The 19712-nt window shown below is 39.5% G+C and overlaps 1 long non-coding RNA gene across 1 annotated transcript; it reads left to right on the top strand.

Annotated features, from left to right (window-relative positions):
- The first annotated feature begins 684 nt into the window (after positions 1–684).
- On the top strand, positions 685–19502 carry LOC109028525 (uncharacterized). The gene is made up of 5 exons (XR_008668809.1): positions 685–800; positions 9514–9555; positions 10073–10157; positions 10712–10833; positions 19361–19502. It is a non-coding gene; the product is annotated as an uncharacterized lncRNA (long non-coding RNA).
- The last annotated feature ends 210 nt before the right edge of the window (positions 19503–19712 follow it).

Here is a 19712-nt window from a genome sequence, read left to right as displayed (position 1 = left end):
TTTGCACGTGGCATTGGTGTCTGCTGAGTGAGCAGCAGACCACTCACCACCAAGGAGTCTCTGTGGGGACCACGGTCCCACTGTCAATAAGTAATAAGCATATGTATGCATGCAAAATATCTCTTCCTAGGAATTGTGGATGGCTTACAATCAACACACCTGTCTAGTCAACTCGCTCCTGCCTTATATGTATGCACAAGAATGAAAGGAGGTGAGCTTCATTCAATACCACTCGCCTTGTGCACTGAGCCTGTGATGGGTCACGATTGGGCGGGCAGTCACGTGATTCGTGGCTTCTAACTCCATGTAGCAGGTGGTCCACCTGGAAGGTGTGGATGGGAGTCTTCCTCGTGTGGACGGACTCTACAGACTGTGCACACCCAGTCCTTCCGGAGGGGACGCACAGCACGCCGGGCACGCCCAGTCCCGCCGGAGGGGGCGCACAGCACGCTGCGCATGCCCAGTCCCGCCGGAGGGGGGCGCACAGCACGCCGGACACGCCCAGTCCCTCCGGAGGGGGCGCACAGCACGCCGGGCACGCCCACTCCCTCCGGAGGGGGCGCACAGCACTCCGGGCACGCCCAGTCCCGCCGGAGGGGACGCACAGCACGCCGGGCACGCCCAGTCCCGCCGGAAGGGGCGCACAGCACGCCGCGCATGCCCAGTCCCGCCGGAGGGGGGCGCACAGCACGCCGGACACGCCCAGTCCCTCCGGAGGGCGCGCACAGCAAGCAGGGCAGGTCCAGTCCTTCCAGAGGAGACGCACAGCATGCCGGGCATGAGCAGGCTCCTGTTCTTGGGTATTTACTTTTGCTAGCTAATTTAACCAGAAATTGTGCCAAATCCTGAAAGCTTTTTAAAATTATTATTATTAAGTAAGAATCTCTGATTCCCTGAGCCACAACACAGGAAACAAACAAAACCATGGCTACTTCCAGAAGGTAGAACTGTGCTTCCTAGAGAAAAGTCTTTGCTCAGTGATTCATCGTTCTCTCTGATGAATGAGGGGTGCTTCCCAATGAGCCGCAGATTTCTCCTCTTTGCCCCCTCTTCTCTCTATCCCCTGAGTTCCCCCTCCATGCCCTTGGATGCTGCACCCACTTCCTACTTTCTGGAACTACGCTTTTCTCCAGCTAGCAGTGTCTTCTTTGAAATATAACTGACCTACCATTCTGACATCAGTTCTTCACTTATCTGTGATCCCGACCAATATCACAGAAGCTCAAGGGGAGAGTACACAAAGAGAGAAGAGGATCAGATTTTTCCCCAGATTAAATTGAATGTTTAATATTAATCGTAATATTTAAAATTCAAATTTTCAATTATTATGCACTACCTCAAATAAATGTCCAATCGATCTGTGCAAATATCACTATTTAAAATTTACAGAAGAAGAAACTAAAATATAAATATTTTAAGACATTCATTCAAGAATAACATAATTGTAAGTGGCAGACCCAGAACTCCCAATTCTTTTTTTTTTTTTTTTTTTTGAGACAGAATCTTGCTCTTGTCACCCAGGCTGGAGTGCAGTGGCACAATCTTGGCTCACCGCAGTCTCCGCCTCCCGGGTTCAAGCCATTCTCCTTTCTCAGCCTCCAGAGTAGCTGGGATTACAGGTGCCTGACACCAAATCTGGCTAATTTTTGTACTTTTAGTAGAGATGGGGTTTTACAATGTTGGTCAGGCTGGTCTCAAACTCCTGACCTCAGGTAATCCACCAACCTAGGCCTCCCAAAGTGCTGGGATTACAGGCGTGAGCCACCAAGCCTGGTCCACAACTTCCAATTCTAAGTCTCCCCTGATTGTGGCATTCTGGCAGCCAGCATACAGGACTCACTGACGTGTGGATAAAGTCATCATATGTCACATATAAAAATAAACATTCGGTGACAAAATAAATGCTCATCAGCCAATTAAGAGGCAAGTTATTCCCAGAGGTGTTATATTTCCAAACTTTGGGGCAATTACAGTGTTTAGATGTGGTAAGATTTAGTTTGCATTCTTAAGCACTTTGGAACTTAGCAGATGGTGTAAGTTATTTTATAAAACAGAAGAAATATTTTACAACCGAATCAAAATGTGTGTTTTGATACTCCAGGTTTTACCAAGGAAATTAGATAATCCTGAATCTGTTTTGCTCTGTAGTTGTTTTTTTAATTAAAAAATTTAAATAAAGATTTTAAAATTATAAAAGTTTTAAATTTGCAGAAAAAGTACAGACAATACAGAGACTTCCCCTATATTACACACTCAGCTTCCCCTATTAATAATAACTTAACTTCATGTGGTACATTTGTTCTGATGAATAGACCAAGGTTGATTTTTATTAATTAACTAAAGCCTACCCTTTAATCAGATTTACCTATTTTTTATGGGAAGTCCTATCCCTTTCCCACAATCTCATAAGCAGGATCCATTTAATCCTATGTATTCCATTTAATCCACATTACATTTAATCCTCACGTCTCCCTAGGCTCTTCTTGGCCATGACAGTTTTCCAGACTCTTTATTTTTGATGACCTTGTCAGTTTTGGGGAGGGAGTACTGGTCAGGACTTTTGTGGAATATGCTTCAGTTGGGATTTATCTGAGGTTTTTCCTCATGACTCGACAGGGTCAGGAATGCCTCGGAGCAAAACTGCAGAAGTAAAGTGCCATTTTCATGAAACCACATTGCGTATACATGCCATCATCACAACTTTGCCATTTTTGACGTCAAACGTGAGCACCTGGCTGAGATGGTACTTGTTGGGTTTCTCCTATGTAAAATTCCCTTTTTTTTTTCTTTTTAAACTTTTCTACTGTATTCTGGGAGGAAAGGATTATGCTCAGCCCACATTTATTGACTCCATAGGCCTTCCTTTTCCATCTTCATAGTTCTGCCAAAAGGTTATCTAACTGGAGTCACACAGTATGTGGCCTTATTAGGCTGCTTTTCATCTAGCAATATGCACTAAAGAGTCATTCATATTTTTTTGGCCAGATATCTAATAATACTTTTATTATTGAATACTATTCATTGCATTGATATACTATAATGTGTTTATTTATTCACTAATTTAAGAACATCTTGATTGCTTCCAGTTTGTGGAGATAATGAATGAAGCTGCTAAAAATAATGTTTTTCACGAACAGAAGTTTTCAAATCAGTTGGGTAAATACCTAGGGACACAGTTGCTGGGTTCTAAGAGAAGACTATATTTAGCTTTGTAACAAATTTGTGAAGCTGTCTTCCGAAGTAGCTGTAACACTTCCAATCCCAGCTGCAGTGAATGAGAATCCCTATTGTTTCATAGGATTTCCAGCTTTAGTTATTGCCAGCTTTGAGGACTTTAGTCATCCTGTACACTGTAGTATTCCATTGTTATTTTAATGTGCAATTCCCAGATGACAAATGATGTTGAACATCTTTTCATATATTTGTTTGCCATTAGTGTATTTTCTTCAGTGAGGTGCTTGTTTAGAACTATTGTCCATTTTTTCATTGAGTTGTTTTCTTACTGTTTTAAATAATTTTTGTGTATTTTAGAAATAAGTACTTTAGCAGATATAAATGTGTTTTCAAATATTTTCCCAGTCTTTGATTTGTCTTTTTGTTCTCTTAACAGTATCTTTCAAAAAACAAAAATTTTTAATTTTTACTTTGATAAATTGTGCTTTTGGTGTTGTATCTAAAAATGCGTCACCAAATCCAACAGCACCTAATTTTTCTCCTATGTTTTCTTCTAGTAGTTTTATAATTGTTCCTTTCACATTCCCATCTAAGTTCCTTTATTTATTTATTTATTTATTTATTTATTTATTCATTTTTTGATACGGAATCTTGCTCTGTCACCCTGGCTAGAGTGCACTGGGGCAATCTTGGCTCACAGCAACATCTGCCTCCCAGGTTCAAGCATTCCTCCCACCTCAGCCTCTCAAGTAGCTGGGATTACAAGTATGCACCACCATGGCTGGCTAATTTTCGTATTTTTAGTAGAAAGAGTGGTTTCACCATGTTGGCCAGGCTGGTCTCGGACTCCTGACTTTAAGTTATCCACCCACCTCAGGCTCCCAAAGTGTTGGGATTACAGGCGTGAGCCACTGTGCTAGGCCTCGGTTTCATTTTAAGTTAATTTCTGTGGACAGCATAAGGTCTGTGTTTAATTGAGGTCATTTCTCCTCTTTGGGATGCCGGAATGTTCCAGGACCATTTGCTTAAACACTGCATTTTCTCAACTAAATTGCTTGGCTCCTTTTTTGAATAATCAGTAGACTACCTTTGTGTGGCTCTGCTTGTGGGTTCTCTGTTCTGTCCCATAGATCTCTGTCCAATATGGTGCTGATTTGATTATGGTAGCTTCGTACAAAGTGTTGAAGTGTGGTAGTGATGGTCCTGGAATTTGTTCTGCTTCAGAATCTTGTGGCTACTCCAGGTCTTTTGCCTTCCATATATACTTTAGAATCAGTTTCTTGATATCTATGAAATACCATGCTGGGATTTAGGCTGAGATTGGGCTGACTCTGTAGATCAGATTGGGGAGATTTGATAATAGTATAGAATCTTTACAATCCATGAACGTGGAATACCTCTCTAGTTATTTAGGGATTCTTTTTCAATCTTTTATCAGAGTTTTGTGGTTTTCCACATACAGATCTGTGCATAGTCATTAGATTCATATGTAAATATTTATCTTTTGGTGCTATCGTAAGTTTTTACATTTTAAATTCTAATGACTTACTGCTGGTATACAGGTAGGCACTTGGCTTTTGTATATGAACTTTTTATCCCGTGACCTCACTGCTCACTTACTAGTCCCAAGAGTTTTGGGGACAGTGTTTGGGATTTTCTCCATAATCAATTTTGTCATTTACAATGAAGACAGTTTTATTTCTTCCTTTTGAATCTGTTTATTTTCCTTCTCCTCTCTTGTCTTCTCGTTTTCTTTTCTCTTAATTGGCTGGTTTTTCTGGTACCTGCTGGATGTGAGTGGTGAAGGAAAACATCACAGCTTTGTTCCTGGTCCTGTTGGTGAAGCATCCATCCCTCACCCTTAAGATGTGAGCTCTGCCTTTCCTGAAGCATTGACTTTCTTATCATTCTGTTATGTACTCATTTATTTCTTTTAATCTTCCTTGTTCTGAAGTTTTTTTTTTCCTCTAAAATTAATGCAGCTTTGCCACCTTTCTTTGACTGGTGTTTGCCTGCTGTATCTTCTTCTTTCCCTCTTCTTTACCCTGTCTGAGCCTGTGTATTTTCAATGGGTTTCCTCTAGATAACATAGAGTTAGGTTTTGGTCTTTTTATTTCTTCTGATCATTCTTTTAATTGCTGTATTTAAACTATTCACACTGAAGGTGACAGTTGCTGTAGGTAGGTCGATATCAGCCATATTAGTAACTCTTTCCTATTCATTGCCTGTGTTCTGTGCTCCCCCCTTTCCTGTCTTTTGTGGTTATTATTGAGCATTTTATATGATTTCATTTTATCTCCTCTCAGCATATCAATTATATTTCTTTTTAATTTTTGCCAGTTACCCTAAATTTTCCAGTATAGATTCTTTAATTAATGTAAGTCGTGTTTCAAGTAGCGTCATATCACTTCCTGCGTAGTGCAGGGACTTTGTAAGCATTCTCCTGTCCTCCCTCCTCCCTTTTATGACATTGCTGTCACTCATTTCACATATTTATGTTACAATACACCATTATTTTTATATTTATACCATTTTCTTTTAGGCAATTATAAGTGGAAAAATAAATATTTTATTTTATTTTTACTTATTCTTTCTTTGAAGTATTTTCTTTGTTATAAAGATTGGAATTTCTGACCTATTTTATATTTATTTTCTGCCTAGAAAACTGCTTTTAACATTTTTTGTGAAAGAGGTCTGATGGTGAAACTGAGTTCTCTTATTTTTGTTTGCCTTGAAAAGTGTATTTTTCTTCTCTTTCATAAGATGATGTTGCTCAAGGTAGAATTCAAGGCTGATGGGTTATTTTTCGTTCACTTTAAATGTTTCACTGCACTGTCTTTTTGATTCCATGTCTTCCAATGAAAAGTTTGCTGTACTTCTTATCTTTGCTCATTTTTAGTGAAGATATCTCCCTATCCCTATCTCCACCGCAATTTCCTTCTAGACTTCACTTTTGTCTCTTGCTTTCTGCAGTTTGGATGTGAGAAGTAGGTATCCTTATTTCAGGACTTACACTACTTGTTGTTCTCTGTCCTGGATTTGTGATTTAGTTCCTGTCATTAATTGTTGACAATACTCAACCATTAGTACTTCAGATAGTTTCTCTGTGTTTTTCTCTCTTTCTTCTTTTTCTAATACAACTATGCATATATTACACATTTTGAATTGAAGGCTTATGAGTTTGTAAAAAGATCTGACGATCAGCTAAAGCTATTTCCATAAAGATATTGTTTAAAGATATGCTTTTGTTTTGAAAAAATAGAGACTCCAAGGACATGACAAAATACTATCTCAAGTTTCTTTCTAGAGTAGAATTCTTCACCATTGATAGAACTGGGATATAGAGAGTGGTTTTCCTTACCCATTAGGGTAGGGTTGGCAAGATTTTATCTCTTCCAGGTTTCCATATGCTCAATGCTTTCTCTAGGCTTTTGAACTTATAAAATGCAGTTACAAAACGACTTCAACTTAATGAGCTTATCTACTATTCTATAATCAAAGTCACTTTGGGGATGATTTTGAGTGATTGGTTATTCTTTTCATTATGGGTCATATTTTCCTGCCTTTTAAAAATGTCTTCAGCCGGGTGCAGTGGTTCACGCCTGTAATCCCAGCACTTCGGGAGGCCGAGGCGGGCAGATTGCCTAAGCTCAGGAGTTCGAGACCAGCCTGGGCAACACTGTGAAACCCCATCTCTACTAAAATACAAAAAACTACCTGGGTGTGGCGGCACGCACCTGTAGACCTAGCTACTCGAGAGGCTGAGGCAGGAGAATCACTTGAACCCAGGAGGCGGAGGCTGCAGTGAGCCAAGATCACAGCAATACACTCCAGCCTGGGTGACAGAGTGAGACTCTGTCTCCAAAAAAAAAAAAAAAGAAAGAAAGAAAGAAAAGAAAAAAATGTCTTCTGAGATGTTTGTATGTCAGACCTTGTGGACTTGACCTTGGTGGTGTTGGATATTTCTGTATTCTACCAAATATGCTAGACCTTTTTTCTGGGATGCAGTTAAGTGACTTAGATGTAGTAAACCTCTACCAGGTTTTGCCATTAAGCTTTGGTAGATAGAACTAGAACAGTATTTAGCCAAGTGCTAATTTCTTCACTTCTGGGGCCCTTCTGGGTAAACTCTCTCTGAGCATTAAGCTTGGGCAACCATAGGGCTCACCTCATCTGCTTCCCATCTCTCAGGAGCCACTGCTCCTCACTGCCTGATGTCCAGTAACTCTAATTTTATTGCTTCATGCAGTATTTTTTAGTTATTTCAGAAAAAAAAGCAAATCCAATCCCTGTTGCCTCATCTTAGCTGAAGTAGACTCTTGCTTGTGCATTTTTGAGGGTAAAACATTTGAATACAATTCTAACTTTGGATGGTTGTATAGTGTATGATAAAATGCAGAAGACATTCCTGGGAGGAGATGTACTGTTTCCTTCAGAACAAGGATAAAATTTTAGATTCTATTATGCCTCCAAGATTTAAAAAGTTTATTTCTATCTATAAAGAACAGAAAAATATCATCTAATTATATTTATATTAAAAGTATTGTTTCTCTTCTTATTAAATAACCCCTAAACATCTTATACAATGCTAGATTTATATAAAAATACATATGACTTATTTATGTGTTTTGTTTAACCATCATACAAGATATGCATATTTTGTTATCATTGCAAAATAAAGAAGGAAAGCAAATTTGGATAAAAAGTGGCTTAATTAAAGTGATTACATAGTGAGTAGATAATCTGGAATATAAACCTATCAGACTTATTCCTGAATTTACTTCTCTTTCACTAAAACATTATGCTTTAAACACATTTTCTCTTTCACAAATTTGTTTAAAGAATAAGTTTGATTAATACATTTGTTACCTTTCCCTCTGATGTTTTACATTAAACTTAAGATGTGAAGCTTGAATTATTTTATGGTATTTCTCAAATAAAAGCCTTAACAACCTATGATATAATTACAAATCATACCTATAAGGCCTCATTGAAAGAGCCACAAAGGGAACATTTAAGTTAATAACCCATGGTTAGTATTTGAAAGAGAAACTATTAAGATTCAAGCTCAATGATAAAGCAGTCCTGTTTCAGTAAAAGTTCTAAGAGAAAAATATGAGTCCAAACTCCTAAGGAGATTATACTGCTATAGATTGGAACATAAATGCCCAAGAAGACAGATGATGAATATCCTTTAAAGTTCGTGAATCTTTAAATGCAAGCTGGAAAAATAAGTCTGCATTGAATTTTTATGATATTCTCTGCTTACTGGATCCGATAAAGCACAAAATCAATATTTTTGCACAGTATTCAGTTACTATTGTAATTTCGAGTTAGAACTTGATAATTAAATAAATGTAAGTGCTTTTCTTTTCTAAACCATTTGGAAAAATTATTATAAAAACCTTATGCAGGTATCGATTGAGACACATAGTAACCATACACATAATCTTTTTTAGTACATCACTAGCTTCTCCACTGGTAACATTAATAGAGACTAAGATGAATGCTAATTTAGATACATTTGGTGGAAAACAGCTCTTTCCTCCATAGAGATATGATTAATAATTATAATACATAATGCCTAAACACTGTCTAATGAGCCTGAAAACACTAAGTTAAATAAACACATTAACCTTGTAGCCTGAGTTAGAGTTATCATTCTATAGAACCAGACATTTCCCCATGGCACATGCAATATTAATGGGATTTCACGCCTGGACTAAGACAAAAGGCTTTCCTTCTTGCGGTTCTATTTCTTTCAACATTGGTTATCAATGCAGGTGCAAAAATTTTAGTTGAATAGTAATTTTATTCTGAGAGGAAATAGATAACAGGTCATGGTAGGCAACCTCATTGTAGAGGGTTGCTTTGACTGCAAACATGCAAGGGCTGTTTAGGAGGAAGATAGACAGGTGGAAGTCACCACTGCTCCTTCAAAACTTCGTCTAGAATTGTCTTCAGACAAGTCTCATTCACAAATTCAAGACAGCCTGGCTGACATGTCAAAACCCTGTGTCTAGTAAAAATACAAAAATTAGCTGAGCATGGTGGGGGCACCTGTAATCCCAGCTACTCGGGAGGCTGAGGCAGGAAAGTCACTTGAACCCGGGAAGCTGAGGTTGCAGTGAGCTGAGATCACACCACTGCACTTCAGCCTGGATGACAAAGAGAGACTCTGTATGCCCCCAAAAAATAAACGATAAAAAAGAAGGCTTTTCTTCTTTGAGTGATAATGTTCTTTATTGATCTCAAAAACTTGTAAATAATTCTGTTTGGCATAGAGACACCAGTCTAGTAAGATAATCACTTCTCATTTTCATCTCTCTACATATACAGGAACAAACCATCTGGAGAAAGAGCTGGAATGGAGCCCATCAGGTCTGCTGTTACATTTAATTTAGCCAGTTTTTATATGATGTGAATTGCATTTGAATCCCTGATCACTCATAAGTCACTGATTTGAGTTCTGTACTGCAGTGTATTATAGTTTAAATACTGATGAAAGATATACGTTTATTTGTGTTTATGACTTAAATTGCCCATATCATTCAATAGAAAAAATAAATTGAATTAGAATAAATTTAGTCAAATGGCAAGCATATTCTATATATGCATAATGTTATAGAGTTAATAAAAAGCATACATTATGTTCTGCCATTGGCCCCTTATAATGTCGTGAAGAAAACAGACATGAATATAATCAACAATAACGTCCTCAAAATATGATGACTTGTAATTCTTGACTAGATCTTCTTCATTCTTTCTGTCACATTTTAGTTAATTCTTTCATCAATCCTCACATAGATATTGCAATAATTTCCAAGTGGATCCTTTTTTCTGAAGATTTTGCCCCCTTCAAATTATCTCTAAGAATGATCTCCTGTTTTTATCCCAGTGCTAAGCCTCCAGTGGTGCTTCACTGCTTCAGGAGGATGCATGGCTCAGCAGGACACACAGGGCTCAGCAGGTCACAGCCATAGGTAAGCAACCAAAGCACCCTAGACCCCGCCACCTCTTTGAGTAAAATTACCCAGTCATGTCAGGCTTCTCACCTTTCCCAGAAGGAATAGTACTTCACACACACACACACACACAGATGCGCGTGTACACACATATATACAAACACATTCAGACACATACGCATGCACATACACAACACACACATGCACGCTACACATACACATACATACACACATATACAGATACACACATATACACACATACACACACACTACACATACACACACACACACACATATATGCATGCGTGCATCCCTCTTTCTGTGGCATCCCTGACTTTTTGGAGATTGAGTCATTTAATTATTTGTTTAAATAGCTTTGTAAATGTTCTAATGTCCAGAATATTTGCTAGACAATAACAACGTTTTCCATGGTTTATTAAGTAAATAATTGTCCTAATCGAAATATAAATTGTTACAGAAGTGCATAAAATGAAATTATTTTTCCAAATGGAGTTAAATAAGAGTATATTGAAGGAATTATATATATTAACCTTGTCTTCAAAAATGAGTAGATTCTCACGGGCAAAGACGAGAAGATGGATAAACAAGGATTTGCCAAGGAGAAGAGGATAATGTCATATTTTCTCCCTCATTGTGTCTGGATGGGATTGGAAAGTCTCCCTGGCCCACATAGGTAAGAATTCTGTTGCTTATCTTCTGCACACCCCACCTCTATTCTCCCTCACTTACTCAAGCCTAGGTTTATCCAAGCCAGCCAACTGGCCAGGTAGGTAATTGTATTTCTTAAATTCTTTTGAAGTTATGCCTGCCTACTTAACACATCTCTGGAAGAAGGCATCCTGAGATTTCTGAGAAAACGTTGCTTTCTGTACTGGATGTTGCCTTCTCTTTTACTGTATCTCCTTCCCTTCTTTGGCAAGTTGTCAAAGCATGGTGGATGATACAGTGGATAAAAGAGGCTGCAGTATGAGATGATAAAATGATATCAGCAATAAACTGTATGCATAGTTCTTGTTACTAAAAAAAAAAAAAGTCATCAGATTTGCTTAATTTACTGTTTGCTTTTTACAGCCAAAAACAGTTTTTGACCAAAACAAGTTGATAATAGATATTGCCATAGACTAAGAAAAAAGACATGTAATACTCCAGTTAATAAAATATTTGGAGATGCATTTAGCAACTTCTAGTTTTACTAGTAGCCTAGTTACTGTCTTGGGGACCCACCAATCAGCTGATAATATGTGTGAAATATGAAGAAGTATATTGACAAAACATACCAGTGATTGATTTTGGCCCAACATCAAACTAATAGCCCATTGAAAACAAGGTATCAAGAGTCAGTAATGAAGGTCTTTTTGACAAAAGCTAGAAGATGTTGTATCAGTGTTAATATTTACCATCCCTTCTATGAATACACGGATTGATACATAGAATCACAATAAAACCTGGATTCACTATGACCCAACCAATCAGATCACTCAGTTTTGGAGAATAAACTTTTTGAGGAAAATTTGAAACTGCTGGCTGTAATGAGTACTTAGCCAGTAGTTTCAAAGATTTTGGTGTGTATCACCCTATCTTCGGAAAGCAAATAACGTAACCATCTTAACTAAAAGAAAATTAAATCAATAAGCATTTTGCATGAGAAGCATGCAGTTGGGTGCTGAATTTGAATGTGTGAAGCACTCTACAGCAGAGAGAAAATGTTAAGTACACTTTTAAAAACCAGGTACAGTGTCATCAGGAGAAACGGCAATTCCATGCTACTAAATACAATCAGATCAAAACCCGAGAACACATAGCAAGATCTTAAACCTGAAGACAAGTCCTTAGATGCTTTGAGCATTGCCTCTACTCACACACCAAGTGGGTGTGGTGGTGCCTGGTTCATATCTTCGGGAACTCTCTTTCTTAGGACTACAGTGTGTTTTCTCAGTTTGCCAAAGGATGCCGTCTGCCTGCAGGTGCGCTGTGGGTCCAACTCTGACCCCTGATGCTGCCTTTTTTAGGGTGTCTCCTCTGCCCCAAGGGTTGAACCAATGGGAACTTCTTTCTGGAGATCCCTTGCCAGTTGGGTTTGTTTATAACCCACCAATGAGAAGCTTTGAAGATATTTCAAAGATGAAAGAGAAGCAGAAGCCACATTGTGACTCCCCCAAAGGCACAGGAGGAATGGTCAAGACTCAACAGACAAGAGAATGTGGAGCAAGCTGGGGCTTCCCTGCAGGGCTTGGATGATCTCTGCTGCTCTCCTGTGGCTTCTGTAATTTCCTGGTGCTCTGCAAGTGATCAGCCAACGTAAGGTGATGCCTTGGAATTCCTCAACTCTTTTATTGCTTTTGTGGGCACCACATTTCCTGTGTTAGAGTCCCTCCTGCTCAAGATACCAAAAGTGACACCACCCTAAGATATGGAACCACAGACCTTGAACTGCCTTGAATACCCCCAAAATGACCAAGTGTTGAGGATTTCATTTACTCACTGAAATTCCTTACTTTTGACTGAAGTCTACTGCATCGTTATTTTATAGTAAATTTCTCATTGTTAAATAATGGTAATTAAATCCACCGTGTAAGCAATAGAGGAAAATAATTTCAGTATACTTTAGTATCATATTAACAGAAAATAAATGCATGGACCTTCAATGGATCCAATACTAGCCATCATTTAACCAACTGTCAATAAAGAGGTGCTTGTGATATCATTCTACCCATATGTGCCTTACTTAGCTTTTTGGGGAGGAGATCGTGGATAAAATGTGCTATTTTAGAAATTAGAAGATCTGACAAGGATAGAATTATCCATCTAAATGGCTCATTTAATAACTCCAGTGGATGTCCTTGAAGACTATTTCTCTTCACTCTACTTCCTTATTTTGCTCCAAAAAAATCTGGCTTAGGACAGGTTCCTGAGAAGCAGAGTTTGAAATAGAGGTGCTTGTGTAAAGGGTATATTGAGGAGTGCGGTCAGCAGAGACCAGTGAGAAAGCAAAAAAGCAGGACAAAGCAGGGGACTAAAATACCCACAGTGGGGTGTAGACTGCAGCCTGGCTTAGCTGGCTCCCATGCGAAGCCCCGGGCTGTGCACAGCATCCCACAGCCTTTCCACCTTGAGACCAAGGGACTTCCAGACCTTCTTGTCAGTTTGCTGTAGGCTGTAGGGTGCCCCTAATTGGAAATGGACACAATCTCCCAAGCATTTCTCAGGAGTCAGCCCATGCCAGAGTGAGGGCAACTGTCTGGGAAAAATTTTTTAAAGCAGCTATGAGTGGTTAGTACTTAAAACTCACAACAGCTGAGGCCTGGAGTTAGGGTCCCTTGAAGGGAATCAAGGCAAGTCACTATAACATGAATCCACTATCAGAGTCATTGCTGTTTTTGAAGAAATTGCATGTGTTTCTACAGCCTAGGCATCAAAAGGACATGAAAGATGAGCTCATAGGTGTTCGTGATTCTTCTTTCTCCATCATCCTATTTATTACTGAGTATTTGATGCCTCCACTTTACTTAGTTTTTCTCCTCTGATGTCTTTATGTAAGCATAAGGAAATGCAAATACACAGCCGCATGCACCCTTCGCTTTCCTTCTGTGCAGGATCCAGGACAGCACAGCATATTGGAGTTCACTGCTCACTGTTCACTGTGATGTCAGCCCATCTGCATTGCCATAAAGTAATCTCTAAGACTGAGTGATTGATGAAGAACACAGGTTTGTTTTGGCTCATGGTTCTGCAGGCCATATAGGAAGCACAGTGCTGGTATCTACTACTGGTGAAGCCTCAGGAGGATTCCAGTCATGGCAGAAGGCAAAGGGAGAGCCAGCATGTCCCACGGTGAGAGAGAGAGCAAGATAGAGAGTGAGGGAGAGCCAGCGTCCTTTAAACAACCAGGACTTGCATAGACTTACAGAGTGAGAACTCACTGGCTTCCATGGAGTGAGTGCCAAGCCATTCGTGGGGATCCACCCACATGACCAAATGCCTCCCGTCAGGCCCCACCTCCAACACTGGAGATCACATTTCAACATGAGACTTGGAGGGGACAGATACCCAAACAATGTCATATGCTTTGCTTTTCTCACGTGCGACTATATTCTAGAAGTCTTTCCATGTCAGTACACAGAGACTATCCCCATTATTTCAGCTGTGCCAAGGAAACATCATTGACCGAGATAGCCATTTCTCACTGGACTGTCACTGTGGAGACATTAGCTCATCCATGTTCGTAAAACTCCATTCACATGGACGCACACCGTGTGTTAGTGCTGCTTCATCAGATATCGTGTTAGCAAGCAGCCAGTGCAAAAAAAAAAACTCAACCTACGTGAAGCACCAACATATTGGCCATCCTGGATGTGTGTTGTGAAATCAGGTGCATGTGACGTAGACATACCTGTGAAAAATTGCATTTTAGATGTATTTGTTAATGAAACTACAAATAATGTTAAAATTTTTAATGCAACTCAAAAATAGTCCAACAGATGGACTGTACAACGAAGGAATAGAAATAAATAAAAATCATGAAATGTCTCATTGTTCTTCCCTGCTATGAATAAAAACAAGAATTTTGAAACACTACAGCATGCTCATGTCATAAAACATAATTCAATTTATGTCAATTGAATGTAATAGTCTTCTGATTGGCTTACATCCCATTATATTAAACTTCATTTGTATCTATCTCCGACCTTTGATAAATCAGCTCTTGGCAAAAGCCTAAGGATAAGGGATACTTTATGATACACCATCACAGAACACCTGATCCGACTGGTTTTTTCTTGTGCAGCCATAAACCAAATTCCTATTGATGACTGATACAAGTGAAATTTTACTGCACTATGTTCATCTTTATATTCTGTGATGAAGAAAACATCCTGATCTATGAAAGATAAATATGCTTATTTTGCGATTCTTATCAACATTTATCACATTGAATAGAAACAGTAATAATTAATAATAATAATAAAGTGCCAATATGTGTATATTCTCAAGTTAGTGCAAAATGTATCTTACTGAAAATTGCTTGAATTAGAAAAGCAAGCCAAGAGGGCCTCTTCCTCTCTGGGGTATTGCAGTCTTTAAAAAGCTTGAGACTGTGGAACTTGATACTATTCATCCTCCTTTTTGACCTTAGCCAAGAAAACCTTCTTACATGCTTGTCTGTTGCCCAAGTAGATTAATGCATTCAGGATATAATAGATCCCTGAAGTGATTTGCATGTATTGATTAAATGTCATGAGTAAAATGCTGGAGGTTAAATTACTAGAGACACAGGAAGTGCAGAAAGCACAATTGTAAGCATTGTTCAAATAAATTACTTGGCAATTCTTCTTGACATATGATTATATTCTTTACATTTACCCCAACAGCTGCGTAGGTAGTGAGAGTGTGTTGTGTAACCGCAAGAGAGAAAGACAGCTGAGGAGGGGCTCTATCACTTTGGGGGACTTGGGCTCTAGAAAATTCCTCATTATTTTCCCAGAACTATAAAACAAATGACCCTTGGTTCTAAGATTAAAGAACATTTAATAAGAAGCAGACATTTCAAAATAGAGACTGGCAGGAAGTGTACAAACAAAACTGAACTGCAATTAGAAGACTTTGTTGTAGACCACCTCAACAATGTTGACTGAACATGGAGAGGGATGAATGAAAAATAAAGCCCCCCACTAGGCTAAGAGGGCCCTAGACAGAGAATATATTTACACAAGGCGAATAGTAGCTTATGTTAAAGTTCACTCAGGTACCAGTGTCCAGCACCCTTAGCCCTCTCTTTGCAGTTCCTTAGAACGGTTCTCTTAGTTCGGCAGTTTGTTAAAGTTCACGCAGGTCCCAGTGTCTGTCTGCCACCCTAGCCCTCTCTCTGGAGTTCCTTAGAATGACTCTCAGGTGGGCAGTTTGGGGTCAGCTTCTGCCAGGTCAGAAGAGCTCCAGGCTTCCTTTTCACATGTTTATCCCAAACAACACAGGAAGCCACATCATTTATTTCCTGGCACCAGTTCATGCCTTGCCCAGCAATGCATCCCATGACTGTCACCCCATGCAGAGCTAACTTTAGTTTCTCATAGGTAAGATAGGTCTAGTGACCTAGTATTTCTTCCTATAGGGGTGTTTGATATGAAAGAGGAGATTTTTAACTAGAGCCATTCCAAGAAGAAGACCACATCTTGTCCTAACACACAGAGGCATATCAATTTAAAATTGCATAAGACCACGTACAAAACAGGAGACCAGAAAGCATCCAGGAGGAAAACAATAAAAGCTTTAACAAACAGACCTAAAGGACATCAGGAAAAGAATAGTAAGCGTCTGGAATCCTCATCCTCAGCACCAGTACCAGGAGACAATATACACGTACATTCAAAGTTCTGAGTACAGAGGATGTTTGTACCCAGAATTCTGTGTAGAAGAGTCTACAGAATTCTGATTAGGACATTTTTTAAGAGTCCATATCTAGCTGGAGGCTGAGACCTCTGTCATTTGAAGTGTTGCAGAACAAGGAATTCAGAATGCAATTAAGTGGTATCAACTTGGTAACAGTAAAGGGTCTGACATATTTACTCGTTTGCAATCTAACATGTTCAGCAATCACAACTTCATAAATGATGGTAGGATTACCTGAGACTCCTGAGTCAGAGACAAAGAAGGTGCTTACTCCTGACACAGCAGGCAGCGTGAGAATCTGTTCAGAGAGGCCCTTTTTGCTTGCTTGCTCACCAAGTCTGACGTGAACACTAAGGGGTGACCAGATGAATGGTGCAGGTGGAGTAGGTTTTTGACTGAGTGAGGGACCCAAATGGATGATCCTCAGTCTCAAAAGGAAACTTGAGCAAAGCTGCCCAAGCTTTGCCCTACAGGAAGATGTTATCTTTACTGTCCTGGTCAAGGAACAAATCTGCCCTCTGCCCTGGAGAGAGACACTGTCTCTGGCCTCCCAGGCTGTTGGCTGTAAGAATATCCGTTAGAAAGTGTTGTAGGACAAAAGCTGTCACAGAATGTGTGGAAATGCTGTGGGCTGTTGTCTCCCAACAAGGAGGATCAAATGCTTGCTTGACATGGAGGGCGGATGCATTTCAGGCAGTGAAGGGAAGGATATTCAATACCCACGTGGATCAAGGCCACAGTGAACCAAGAGGGGTGCATTTGCACCCATGTGATGACTTAGAAAATGTTTCATGGGCATGCATTCCTAGAAAAGTAATTTTTTTTTTTTTTGAGATTGGGTGTTCTTTCTTACTCAGGCTGGAGTGCAGTGGCACGATCACGGCTCACTGCAGCCTGGACTTCCCAGGCTCAGGTGATCCTCCCACCTCAGCTTCCTGAGTAGCTGGGACTACAGGCACACACCACTACTCCCAGCTAATTTTTGTACTTTGTGTAGACACAGGGTCTCACCATGTTGCCCAGGCTGGTCTCCAATTCCTGGGCTCAAGTGATTCACTCACCTCAGCCTCCCAAAGTTCTGGGATTATGGGCCTGAGCCACAATGCCCAGCTGAGAATTAATTTTTTAAAATGTATTTCAACAAAGTGAGCTGGAAACCAAGAAACACCAAAAAATAGATCCACAAAACAATTATTGTGACCCAAAAATTCAAGAAAGAAAAATCCTAGGATGACAGCTACTCACAAACTTAAAGAACAACCATTCCAGACTGAATTCTGAGGCAGAAGGAGGTGACAAGAAAGTCTAAAGTCAATCAGAGGCCTTGATAGAAGTGTAGCAGAGTGAATGCCAGAAAGCAAACATTCCCAGATACAGCAATGCACACACTGCAACTTGTAAAATTCAACCCAAAAGTTAAAAAAGTGTCTTATTAAAGATCACATGCCAACCAAATATGATATATCCAGTCCGCTGTAGAAGATGAAGCCAATGGGTTTCCACACAAAATCAAAAATTGTCATGAGGATAAAATGAATAAGGTGGCATTTTTTCATTTGACTTTTTACTAATTGAGTAAAGGCATTTTAGGTTTAAGTGAAGAGGGAATGTGGCATACGAGTATTCACACAGTAAGAAAATGGAGGTAATCAGAAACTTCATGAAAATAATTAGTTTTCAAAGAGTTATGAACCAAATGGATAACAGTCTAAAAGGTGGCGTTCGTTTGAGCAACTGGGTTTGCTCAAGAAAGGAGAAGGGTTTTGAAACAATTCCTTGGGGAAGTGGTCAGATTGTGCCTCAGAATCTCTGAAATTATTAACGATGCTAATAATGAAGGCTGCTGGTTGTTTTTTCTTTTGAAATTAATCTGTAAACAAAACACACAATCTTATTTTGGGTTACAAAAATAATATAAATCTAATTAATCCTGTGAAAGTAAAAAAAAAATAAATAAAGAAAAACTTGAAAGATATTTAAAAGCCATAGGCCGGGTGCAGTGGCTCACGCCTGTAATCCCAGCACTTTCCGAGGCTGAGGAGGGCGGATCACGAGGTCAGGAGATCCAGACCATCCAGGCTAACACGGTGAAACCCCGTCTCTACTAAAAATACAAAAAAAAAAATGAGCCGGGCTTGGTGACGGGTGCCTGTAGTCCCAGCTACTTGGGAGTCTGAGGCAGGAGAATGGCCAGAACCCGGGAGGCGGAGCTTGCAGTGAGTGGAGATTGTGCCACTGCACTCCAGCCTGGGCGACAGAGTGAGACTCCATCTCAAAAAAATAATAATAATAAGCCAGAAGGTGGGAGAAGGTTATTAACCAAGTTAGGAATCTAGGGAATATTCTGTAAAGTTAGTGAAATAGGACATAGAGTTTAAGAAAATATTATAAATTATGAACAAATTAAATATGTAGAATTAAAGTAACTATATAATTATACTGTAAGCAATGGAAAAGGGAATGGCAGGGAAGAGTGTAGACAAATTCTACTTTTACTCCTCAGAGAAACAAGTCCCTAGATAAAGCTGATGAATTAAAAAATAATTACACGTGTCACATGGCAACCCTGGTAACCCTCACATGAAATTCTAAGTGAAGTCACTAAATGTGGGTGTCTCCAGCAGATGGGTAGGCTGGAGAGGAGGATGGGGAGGAAAGCATGGATTTTAGTACACGGCCCTGTGTTATTTGCTTTTCTGAATTTTATTTTTGTTAAGAGCTAATCTAGAAGACAAGATATTTCTGGATACGTCATGCATAGCTTAATGCTGGGGCTATGTTCTGAGAAATGCATTTTTAGGTAATTTTGCCTTTTGTAGGAGCATCATAGAGTGAACCTACGTAAACCCAGATGGCAGAGGCTCCAGCACACCTGGGCTCTGGTGTACCCTGTTGCTCCTGGCTACAAACCCAGGCAGCCTGGGGCTGTACTGAATACTGCAGGCAATTTGCAACACAATGGTAAGTAAGCATTTGTGTTTCCAAACATATCAACGCATAGAAAAGGTGCAGTGAAATATGGTATTATAATCTCATAGGACCACAACCAAAACCTGTTTATGGGACACATGACTGTATTACATAGCTAATTATTTAAGCGATGAGAAAAGGACTAGAAATGTTCAAGGGTCTCAAACTGAAGACAGGCTTCTTCCATCATAATCATTCGTG

Source organism: Gorilla gorilla, chromosome 8, assembly GCF_029281585.2.
Source record: "Gorilla gorilla gorilla isolate KB3781 chromosome 8, NHGRI_mGorGor1-v2.1_pri, whole genome shotgun sequence".
In the NCBI taxonomy this organism is placed as follows: domain Eukaryota; kingdom Metazoa; phylum Chordata; class Mammalia; order Primates; family Hominidae; genus Gorilla; species Gorilla gorilla.
Note: the sequence above shows the minus strand (reverse complement) of the source record. Positions and strands in the feature narration are given on the sequence as shown.